Source organism: Chelonoidis abingdonii, chromosome 4, assembly GCF_003597395.2.
Source record: "Chelonoidis abingdonii isolate Lonesome George chromosome 4, CheloAbing_2.0, whole genome shotgun sequence".
Taxonomy (NCBI): Eukaryota; Metazoa; Chordata; order Testudines; family Testudinidae; genus Chelonoidis; species Chelonoidis abingdonii.
Window position 1 is genome coordinate 24,936,379 of NC_133772.1, and position 12,143 is coordinate 24,948,521.

The following is a 12,143-nucleotide window of genomic DNA, read 5'->3' on the forward strand; positions in this document are numbered from 1 at the left end:
ATTACCTGTTAGGTTCACTTCCTCTGGCGCACCTGGCATTGGCCACTGTTGGTAGACAGGATACTGGGTTAGATGGACCTTTGGTCTGACCCAGTGCGACAGTTCTTATGTAGGGCCTCTGTGGCAGAGCGGGGAATTGAACCAGCTCTCCAAAGACCCAGGCTCGTGCACTAACCCCTGGCCGGCCTTGCTCCAAGGGAGGAGCTCCAAGACAGTGAAGGAGTAACAAACCTGTCTCCTGGTTAAAACAAAAACAAACAAACAGAAAAACTAGAAGGACAACTATGGAAATATGGGACTGTTTCCAGTTTCATTAAAAGGAGGAACAAGGGGGATTTTATGTCTTCAGGTTCAAAGTGTGTCGTGAAGGATATTGATAAAAAAGATCATTTTTCTAATGTTGTAGGGTCAGCTGGCATTTGCAGGGTTTAGGTTTTCCACTGGGACTAAGTGACTTCCAGTAGAAAGTCTTGCCAGAGGTTCTTAAAAAGCAGGAGATGCCTAAAACTAACCTTGTAGCTGAAAGATCTAAGTTCCATCTAAGGGCACAAATGGAAGGAGAAAATATCTCTGGATTTCTAGCCAGTCTGCCAAAGCTTTCACTGGGTTCTGGCAAGGACTGCACATTCATTTTGCAGAAAAGAGTAAGTTGTGATTGATGCTTAATTCAAGGTGGCCATAGGAAGAACACTCCTTTGGCCAGGCCCTGTGAGGCATTGCATAATGTTTGCCACTTCTAGGTCACCTGATCAGATCACGTCAGATAATGATCCCCTGTTTGTGTCTGAGGAATTTCAAATATTCCTCAGGATAGTAAAGCACTCTAATTATCATCCAGCAGCAAACAGATCAGCAGAGAGCTGTGGGCAGACACTTGGATTGGGAATGAAAGTGTAACTAACATTAGAATGGACCAACAAGTTCTTGCAGAACAGAATTAGATAATTCAGGTGCCGTCATTTTAGCATGATCATTTATCATTCCTGACTGGATCTATAGAGAACATCGGGACCATGTCCCAAGGAAAATACAGACAATACAGACAGCTGAAGCCTAGAGTAGTGGGACCATCTCTTGACAACAAAGTCGAGGATTTTGATCATAGGCACTAACTTTCCAAAGTGTCGGGGGGAGGGGTGCTTTGACCCCTGGCTCTGCTCCAGGCCCCATCTCCATCCACCCTTTCCCCTAAGGCCCCACCCCTGCCCTTCCTCTGCTTTCCCCAACCCCTTCCTGCCCAGCTCCACCCCCTCCCTTGAGCGTGCCCTGTCTCCGCTCCTCCCCCCTCGCCTCATGCTGATCCATGTGCCCACTGGCAGGTGGGAAGTTCTGGGGGGGGAGCTGCTGGGGGGCTGCTGGTGGGTGCTAGCATGCTTCCTGACTATGAGATGTCAAAGTGGCCATATTATTTATTATTGGTATGGTAGCATAAGGGAGCAGGGCTCCAGTGTGCTTGGTGCTGTACAAACAGAACAAGGACGGCCCCTTCTCTGAAGAGCTCACAATGGAAGTGCAAGACAAAGCAAGTATATAACAAGCGATTACAACACACAGATGGGGGCAGGTGCTAGGTAATAACGAGGCCACTGGAGCGACCTGACAAGCTGCACTCTCGGCACACCAGCGGCCACCCTGTTGTCGAGTTCTTTGTCTGCATCCCAGCAGCGGAGAGTGTTCAGAGGCAGGTGATTAGCGGAAGTTTATGGGGCGCCAGGGGAGGAAGCACAGAGGTGCTGGTTGGACAGTTTGACCAATGGGCACTGGAGGATGGCACCATTGGCAGAGCGGCGGCAGGAGTGGGCATCTCTGTAGTGTGGATGAGATAACACGTAGGGTGGTGATAGGCCATGATGGGCCTTAAATGCGAAGATGAGTAGCTAGCATCTGATGTGGCAGGGAATGGAGGGGCGGCTGAGGGACATGCAGAGAGGAGTGATATGGCCAAAGCAGCAAGCCCAAAACAGCAGTTTGTTGAATGGATGCAAGAGAATTTATAAAGGATGGGAAGGTTGGGTGTGGGTGTGGTCGGGGGCGGGCGGGGGGACATAGTAGTGAAGATGTGAGATGACGAGGGGCCTGGATGAGAGGTTTAGCCATGTGGACAGTGGACCGGCCGATCTCACAACTGTCCTGAAGGAAGAAGCGGCAGGATTTTGACATGGCCATGAGAGAAAAGCCATTTGCTCTCACATTCTGAGCCTCAGCTAAAACAGAGGGAAACTGTGCTCTGGCAGTAGAGGACAACGGGAATGTGTGTGTGCATGAAGGGAGGAATGTAACTGAATCAGGAAAGCTCCGTATTGCCCTGTGGGAGGAAGTTTGCACTGATTACAGGCCGCAAACCTCTCGTTAAAGTTATGGGGTTTAAAGTGGGACTCCAGGGTCAGCTTTAGCAACTGCTGCATAATGGAAAATCCAGGCCACGACGTTGGGTAGAAGCCATCTGCTAACGGTCCAGCCTTGTTGCCGCTTGCACTTTAGAGTGGGAAAGTCCTTTTGGAGAACCTCTGTTTAGGAATGAATGTGAAGAAACCTCCATCAGAGAAAGATAAAACTGCCTGAACGCAGGCCTTGTGCAAGCCTTCTAGGTGATGAATTGACCCCACATGGAACCCCAAATCATGCTCTCGCAGCTGTATGCTGAAGTTACATGTAGCAGCATTCCTGTGGGTGACACCAGAAGCCTTGTGTGATGGGACCAGGAAGCAGTGATGTAGCATCCCATTAGGGTAGGTCTACACTGAAATCAGAGGTGTGATTGTCTCAGGTGAATGACTGCATTTTTTCAGGTCAGTTCACCTTTTTTGGACTGTTCTGTTTCAAGAATGGTTCAAGAAAAAGTCCAAATCCAGGACTGCCAATGCCAGGCGTTTGAAAGCATGAGTCTGGCTTAAAACTCCACCCTCACCCATTGGGTGCTTGATTGCCCCAAGGTAAAAAAAAATCAACTTTCAGTAGACACCCAAAAGTGTGACTTCCCTGGTCATGGATTGGAGGAGGCTCCATCTACCCTTGCCTACCACTGAGATGGTGGGAGCTGCTCTTCTATGCCCCCACCCTACCCCCTCCTTAGCTACACAGGATAGAAACCGGCCCCTGTCACATTTTTCTTATGTGCTCTCCCATAGTCTCCACATTTATTTGAAACCCCCACTCCATATATTTCCTTCTCTTTCCCCTTGGCCTTGCCTACCTCCCATGCACCCCACAGTCTGCCTTGCTCCCCTACTTTCCTCTGAGTCCCATTAGTTTCCTGTCCAGTTTCAGATCACATTCCCCCTCCCGCACCATCTCATTCCCTGGACCACCATGTTCTCCTGTCCCCTGCTGGGCTCTTCCACGGTGACTATAGGGGCCACCATCTTCCCTGAGGGCAACCTAGTTTCAGCCCCTTTGGACACAATGGAAGATGGGGACAGCTTGGTGAGGGCAGCCTGTGCCACTAACAGTAATGAGAGAGGGCAGCCATTTTGGATAAGGGGAGACCATCACAAAACTGGAAGCTGAAATCAGACATTCATGGGACCCTTCAAAAACTCACCGGACTCATGATGAAATCATGAGAGTTGGCAACACAACTTTCATTCTCTGGTCCTCCAGGGGAGGCTAGTGCGTGCCAAGGGTACTGGGTGGGAGTTGTGTGCTCTTTTTGGAACTCAGCATCTCCAAGGACACATGGGGGGGCGGTCCCTGGGATGTCCGGTGAGGATGTTATATGGACACTGCACTATCCATGCACTCTCCTATAGAATCATAGAATATCAGGGTTGGAAGCGACCTCAGGAAGTCATCTAGTCCCACTCCCTGCTCAAAGCAGGACCATGACAAAGGGGTCAGGGTGACATATGAACAGGGGCTTAGGAACAGCTCTGAGCAACCCCAAATACAGAGAAAGTCTGACATGAAACAGACAGTGCAGGCGCAGCAGAGCTCCAACATGGCAAACTCTGCACCTCAGGCCTGGGTGGTAGACACCCAGCCCACCTCTCTGCTGTCTAGAAATGGCCCAGGAAGCTCTGCACAGGGGCCAAGAGTCAGTTGCCCTGGGGGATATGAAGCAGCCACCCCAGAGGAGTGGCTCACGCTGCAGAAGCTGCATACATTTTTTGCAACAATCAACCCAGAGTGATCAAGCCTCCCTCAGGACCTGAATCTCCACTGGTGCTGTGTTGCATTCATGATGGCTGCCATGTTGGCCGAAACACCAGGACCCAAACTATGGATCTCCAGAGCTAAAAGCACAAACTGCTACAGCTTGAGCTAAAAACTCCCTCCTTAGCTGTATGACAGACTTATATCCTCTGCTGACTGGCAACAGAAGGGGGGCCGGAATCACACTTACTGCAGGAGCAGGGAGATGTGAGGCAAAATAGGGCGAGGATACCTTTGTGCCTCCTGGTCTTCGGGTCCCAGCCAGCTCCTGATGTAAGTTAGAGCAACCTTCAGGGTGTTTTATTTTGTGTGTAGGCTGTCCGAGTCCCCTATGCGATGGTGGGCAGCTAAGTATAACTGCAGTGCAGCAGAGCTCTGACTCCACACCCTATGCGCCAGGAGCTGGGAAAGAGGCTGGCTCTAGTTGTCTGGCTGTGTGGGCTTACTTTTTTTGGTCCACCACTCAGGCTTCTTTCAGTTGCTGTCCGCTTTCTGAGCCATCAGGTCACATTTCCAAGCTTTTATCCTCTGCCATGTGGACTATAAACTTAGCTTTCATTAAAAAAAAAAAAAGTGAGATTCTCACATAATCATATGACTCCAAGAGCTAAGGCTGTAAGAAGAACATCAAATATCACAAGAATTGGTAACACAGCTTTTCTATTTATACAATGGGGACAATAGTACCTAGTTCTTATCTAGCACTTTTCAGCCGTAGAGCCAGAAGCACTTTACAAAGGAAATCAGTATCATTTCTCCCATTTTACAGATAGAGAAACTGAAGTGCAGAGAAAAATGACTTGCCCAAACTCACCCAGCAGGCCAGTGTGAGAGACAAGAATAGGGTGCAGGTCGCCTGGGTCCCAGCCCAGTGCTCTGTATAGTGGGCCACACTTCCCCCTATAAGCACAATGATCTCTTAGCATGACAGGGATCTGGGAGGATGAGCTCCTTGTTACAGAATGCTGTTTGTGGTTCCCTGGTACAAGTCTTTCAGAGAGAAAGACCCCAAGTTCAGTATGGAGAGGAGTCGGAGTGGCGGAGAGAGGACCTGTCTGTGCCACTAGGTCAAATGTGTGGGCTGCCAAGACACTGGCTGGTCCGCTAGGGCACGGCTTAGTCTAAAGCTCAGGGTATGTCTATATGGCAATCAGGTCCGTGACACGACACGTTTGATGCACCCAAGAGTACCAAGAGCAGTGAAGCTGCAGCAACATGGACATCAGCATGGGCTGGCCACCCAAGTAATTACCCAGGGTCCCGGCTGGGCTTCCACACAACCATCATGCTCTCGGTCACTGAGCTAGCTGGATTAAAGGTGCAATCACACCCCCTGATGGCAGTGTAGACAGACCCTAAGCATGGCAGCAGGCGGGCTGGGGCTGAAGGACACAAATCTTGCGTCTATCTCCTGTTCAGCACTGTGTAGCTCCCTAGTTCCGAGGACTAATGTACAGTAGGGAGGAGGCTGCAAGAGATCCCTTACACAGCCCTCTCAGTGATGACGCATGACTAATTTTAAAGATGGCTGCAGCGTTTTAGCCGTGAGGGTCCCAGGATATTTGAGAGACAAGGAGGGTGAGAGAATATCTGTTATTGGACCAAGTTCTGCTGGTGAGAGAGAGAAGATTTCGAGCCACACAGAGCTTCTGAAGAGCTCAGTTCTTTCCACAGTGGGAGTTGGTCCAGTAAAAGATAATCCGTCACCCACATTGTCTCTGTAATTTTAAAGTGACAGTACCAAAACATACCACGGCGAGCATGGACTCGCAAGGATTTATGCTTTGTTTATAGAAATCCAAGTCTCAACCACCGTACCTGCCAAGTGGGGAGAAACAGGAGCTTACAAGGTGCCCCCTGAGGAGCTGTTCGCGGTGTACCCTGGGACAGCTGAAACAGCACTCGATGGAATGGAAAATAGGCGAGCATTCCAAAGCTCCAGAAATGACATCTCTGCCAGTTTTGTCCTTGGCAGGCCCAGTAGCTCTACCAGGCACATTTTTACATTATCTGATTTGCCTGAAGTAACAAATTCCTGACCGGCCCGAGTTTGTCAGGCTCCACATGAGCGGGCCGTGTCTCCTGAAACAGGCGAACATCAGAACTTTGCATTAGGATCCAGGTGTTTTCTTTTTCCTTTTTATTCATGGACACTTTTTCCACGAACAGAGCCTATTTTAATCCCAAGCCAGCACTGGAAAGAGTTAGTACTAATGTTATCAATCTGGGACCTAATCCAAGAGCAATTCCTAATAACCATTTACAATGAAGTTATGTTCAGGGCATTGCAGGAGCAGGCCAAATGTTTCCACTGGAAAAAACCAGCTCACTGGTGGTCACAAGAGAAATAAGATCATTGCTCCCCACTACGCCCATCTCTTCCAGAGGGAGAGAGCTATAGAAATGCAGAACATAAAACCGGTTACTGCGCACAGCTGTGGCAGTTCAGTATAGCTACTACCTGATTGTCTTAGTTAAACTGACCTATCCCCTCCCTTAGGGAGGGATTCTCCTGTTGGCATCAGTAATCCACTCCTGGAGGGAGGAGGGCAGGTCAGCTTAATTATGCCACTCACGGGTGTGGATTTTTCACACCCCTGAGCACTGTCGTTAAGCCAACCTAATTTTTTAGTGTAGACCAGGCCTCTGAATCTTCTAGATTTTGACTCCAGAAAAGGATGAATTTTCCTGGTGCAAGAGGCCCAGGGGAACCAATCACGTCAAGAAAAATAAAGAAAAAACCCATCTCACTAGAGGCTTTGCATGAGTGCCCATGTGACGTGCTGTTTGTTAGAGAAGATTCGCAACAGGCTAAAACCTTTTTCCTTAATGGACCCAAGAGCCTGTTTAAGTGTTTTTAAGCTCATTAAATAAGCACATGGGAAAGAGGAAGAAAGAGAGTAGCTAAACAGGAGCCAAGAGTCAGTGGGAATTACAGAGTGGGCGGGTTGCTTTGGTGTACAGGAGTGATGGATGATGGAGGTATGGGTAGAACACAACCACCACCCCTGTGCATGGCAGTGTGGGCTAGTGGGCAGCACACTGGACCGAGGGTTTCTCTACATTGACTGATAGGCTCAATTCCCAGGTTAGGTAGACGTACCCAATATCTAATGGAGCGAGTGCATTAAACAAGCAGTATAGAGCAGTGGTGCCAGGGGCTAGCAGCCTGAGTACCTACCTAGGGTTTCAGCCAGGATTGTTCTCAGGGCAACCAACCTCTTCTGCCACTCACCTCCAGTGTAGACACATCTGGAGACCCCAGAGAACTGGGCTCTATTCCTACCTTTGCCATCGCTGTGCTGCGTGACCTTGGGCAAGCTGCTTCCCCTCCCCTCTGCCTCAGCTTCTGCATGTATCACATGGGGGAAATGATCTGTTTGCAGAGCACTTGGAGAGAGGCACAAGAAAAGTGCAATGCAAGAGGGGAGTTTTGCCGGGCAAGGCAGAAATCAGGGTGACCCGAAGAGAGAGGTTGCAAGGTAGAAAGGACAGGGATGGAAGAGAACTGCAACTGAAAACAGCAGAGGAGAAGGGGAAAAACCCCAAACTTTTAAAACAACCCAGTCCAGACACTGGGCAGAATATTCAACCTACTGCAACATTGTTTGTTATCTGCAGGACTGGGAGGCACACAGATTTCACAGGGTTTAAAGGCAGAGCAGAACACTAAGAGCGTCTAGTTTGATCTCCTGCATAACACAGGCCATTAGGTGTCGGGTGACATTACCAGGACCCCACTAGCCAGCCAGACAGCTTGATTTAAATACCCCTTCTCCTTTGCTCTGTTTTGGGGAACAACACACTGAACAGAACACGGGGCTCCATTACCCTGCAGCACTCAGGCGAGCGTGGCTATTGTCTAGAAAACAAAGGATCTCATAATACAGGCAATACATTTGTTTAGCTCATTGAAAGGACTGTTTGTGTTCCAGGCAATTCTCTTAAGAGATTTGAGTGGAGCCGGATAAAGCACTGAAGGCAGGATTCCTCCTTGACCTGATTTTCAAAGGGACCATTCTCCATAGAGTCATAGAGTGTAAGGGACCAGGTCATCCAGTCTGATCTCTTGTATGTCACAGGCCACCAGCCCCTCCCAGCACCTGCTCACTGAGTCCAGCAACTGAAATCAGACCTAAGTATCACAGTATTATGAAGTACCCAAGTATTATGAAGTATCCAAGTATTATGAAGGCTTCACACACCGGTGCAGCTTGGTCCCTAGTCTATTTTCTGCCTGTGCCACAGATGCACCAGTGCGTGAAGCCTTCATAATGGCAGGGAAATGATTAAGTGAGATCTACCCAGATAATCCTGGCAAGTGACCCCCATGTTGCAGAGAAAAACGAAAAAGCCCCCAGGTCCCTTTTAATCTGACCCGGAGGAAATTCCTTCCTGACCCTACACATGGTGATCAGCGAGACGCTGAGTATGTGAGCTAGCCAAGCCAAGCACCCGAGAGAGCGAATGCTGAGTGCCACCTCAAAGCCCTGGCCCACCTTGCCCAATATCCCATCTCCACCCATGGCCAACTCTGGGCTTGTCTACACTTACAGTTTTGCAGCGCTGGCCGTTACAGCTGTGGTCGTACAGCTGTGTACGGCCAGCGCTGCAGTGTGTCCACACTGACAGCGACCAGCGCTGCAGTGTGTCCACACTTGCACCAGTTGCAGCGCTGTTGTGAGTGGTGCATTGTGGGCAGCTATCCCACAGAGCACCTCGTCCATTTGCTGCTGGAGGTTGTGGGAAGGGGACGGAGTGCGGTCATTCGCTTCTGTTCCAATCGACCTGGTGCATCGCTTCCCTTTTTCAAGCGTTTTGGTGCCACTTGTGATTCTGCCGCGTTTGATTTCAGGAAGAATGGAGCCCGAGCTGCTTAGGATGTTGCTGATGCATTTGCCAGACACATCCCGGTCTGGCAGTTGATCTATTCCTTATGCTCCAAAGTGACAGTGAGAGCTCAGATGAGAAATAGATGCTGCTGAAACTTGCTGACACTAGAATTGCTTCTGTAGCGTATAATGGACGTGCTCTGCAGCAGTGGAACGCCGCCTTGGCTAGGGAACAAGTACTGAGTGGTGGATACAATCGTCCTGCAAGTCTGGATGACGAGCAGTGGCTGCAGAACTTTAGGATGCGGAAAGTCACTTTCATGGGACGTGTGGCTGAGTCGTCGCCCAACCCTGCGCGCAAGGACACGAGGACTGAGAGCTGCCCTTGCAGTGGAGAAGCGTGGTGGCTATTTCAGTCTGGAAAGTGGACAACTCCAGCAGCATAGCGATCGGTCGAAACAGTTTGTGATAATATCCGTTGGAATAGTGGTGATGCAAGTATGTCAAGGCCATAATCGCATCCTGCAGACGAACCGTGACTCTTGGGAATGTGCAGGACATTGTGGATGGCTTTGCCCAATGGGTTTCCCTAACTGTGAGGGGCAATAGATGGGACGCATATTACCTATTCTGGCACCACCCACCTGGCATCCGAGTACATTAATCGGAAGGGGTATTTTCAATGGTTCTCCAGGCGCTTGTGGATCACGTGGCGTTTCACTGACATTACACAGGATGGCCTGGAAAGGTGCATGATGCGGCATCTTTCGGAACAGTGGCCTGTTGAGGAAGCTGCAGGCAGACTTTTTCCCAGACCGTAAGATCACAGTTGGGGATGTCGAAATGCCCATTGTGATCCTTGAGACCCCGCTTACCCGTTAATGCCTTGGCTCATAGACCGTATACAGGGAAGCTTGACAGGAGCAAGGACCGGTTCAACTACAGGCTGAGCCGGTGCAGAATGACCGTGGAGTGTGCTTTTGGCGTTTGAAGGGGAGATGGAGAAGTCTCTACGGGAAGCTACACGTGTTGGAAGCAGCATCCCAGCGAATTATAACCGCGTGCTGTATCCTCCATAAATTTTGTGAAGGGAAGGGTGAAACCTTCAGGACAAATGGGCCTCCGAGGTTCAAAATAGCTGGAATTTGCCCACCAGAGAGCAGGGCGACTAGAGAGGCCCAGCACAGTGCTTCAAGGATAAGATGCCTTAAAGGAGCACTTGGAGCTGAAAGCCAACAGTAATGTGGGTGCGCTTCCACTGCAGTTAGTGCAGTGCCCACAGCAGTTACCTGCAGTGGTTTCATTGATTTGCATTCCTATTTTTTGACTTGTAGTAGATGTTACAGTTTCTGTAATAATAAACAGTGAATAAAAAGACAAGAAATCCTTTATTAAAAATACAGCACATAAAACAGGAAGGGGGTACGTGATTTTTCCCTCCTTGTTCTAGGGCAGTTCTTTGGATGCAGTGGTGGATGCTGTATGCACTTTATTATTACGTTTTAACAAACTTTATAGCCCATTTTGTTTGTTTTCAAATAACTTAATTTCTTTCTTTTTTTTCCATCAATTACTAGGTTTTTGTTTCTCTTCTGTAAGATGGAGAGTCAGGAGATTGATCCCGCTCAATGGTGTATATTAGTATTATGTGCACTAGGTTTCTGTGGTGGGAGTCTGATAAAACATAGTATTTGAAACTAACCATTTATTTAGTTCTAAGGAACAGATTTACGACTTGACAACCAGACAATAACTCTGTTTTCTGATCGTCAAAGACGCACTTTGAGTTCAAGACACAGAGTAACGTACCCTCTCACAAATAATTTTGTTTACTGATGTGACTAAATTTTAATAATAAACTTGATATATATGTAAATTTATTTTAATTTAATTTCATCTACAGAGCCCTCCTAAAATGAGGCTTTGTAGGTTGTTTCTGTCTGATTTATAGATTTTCTGCCTTCTATTCCCAGATTGATTTCAAGGCTATAATTCTATCCAGATTTTCTACTGATGTCAAAAACACACCACTGCAGATTGTGTTTTATAACTAGCATCACAGAGAAACTAAATTACAGCCCTGCTATCCCATGCTGCTATATTCCTTTGTTTATAATCTCTCTTTCTTTCTGTATATACCTTGTACTTCAGTTTCATGGAAAAAAATTAACTCCAAAATCAATCAGGTTAGCATGATATCTGTTTTTGTCCCTTACTCAACCCATGATGGTAAAACAGTAAAAGGCCAAAGTCTGTACTGAATACATACATGCAGCTTCTATTAAGCCCCGCTCTCCCGGCCGGAGCTCCGGCAACCCGCTCTCCCGCTTTGCGCCGGAGCGCGGCAAACCCCGCTCTCCCGCCGGAGCTCCGGCAAGCCCCACTCTCCCCGCTCTCCGGCTGGAGCGCGGCAAACCCCGCTCCCCGCTCTCCCGGCCGGGAGCTTCGGCAACGCCCGCTCTCCCCTCTCCCAGGCTCTGAGCCCGGGCAGTGGAGTGCTAAGCCTGACCAGAGAGGCTGAAAAGGAATGCTGGGATAAGTCCTAATACCCTGGAGGCCAAGAAAAACGCTGGTGAGTGTCCACACCTTGACAGCCTGCATACCAGCGCATGCATACCAGCCGCTTGTCTCGCTACACCGGAAGCAGACCCAGGTGTACAGCCAGCACTGCAAACAGGGAGTTGCAGCGCTGGCTGAGCTTTTAAGTGTAGACACCTGCTAAGTTGCAGCGCTGTAACCCCCTCACTAGCGCTGCAACTTGCAAGTGTAGACAAGGGCTCTCATGCTTCAGAGGAAAGAGACCAAGAAACAACAACCCAGAATACATTAGAGGGGGACAGTCCCTTCCTGACCCCTGCCGGTGGCCGGTTGAAACCCTGAAGCATGAGCTTTTAGGAATGTAAGACGAACTGGAAGTGAGCCCCAGGGCGGCCGAGCCCTGCTTCACATTGTCACAAGCAGCCCTGGCCAGGGGTGCAGGAACAATTTTTATAGTGAAGGTGCTGAGAGCCATTGAACCAAACTGTAAACCCTGTATATGATGGAAACCAATTCAAGTCAGTGGGTGCTGCAGCACCCCACTCCCACCCCTAGTTCCAGCACCCATGACCCCGGCATGCAGCCACATGCATAAATTTGTCCAGCATCTTCAAAGGCAAC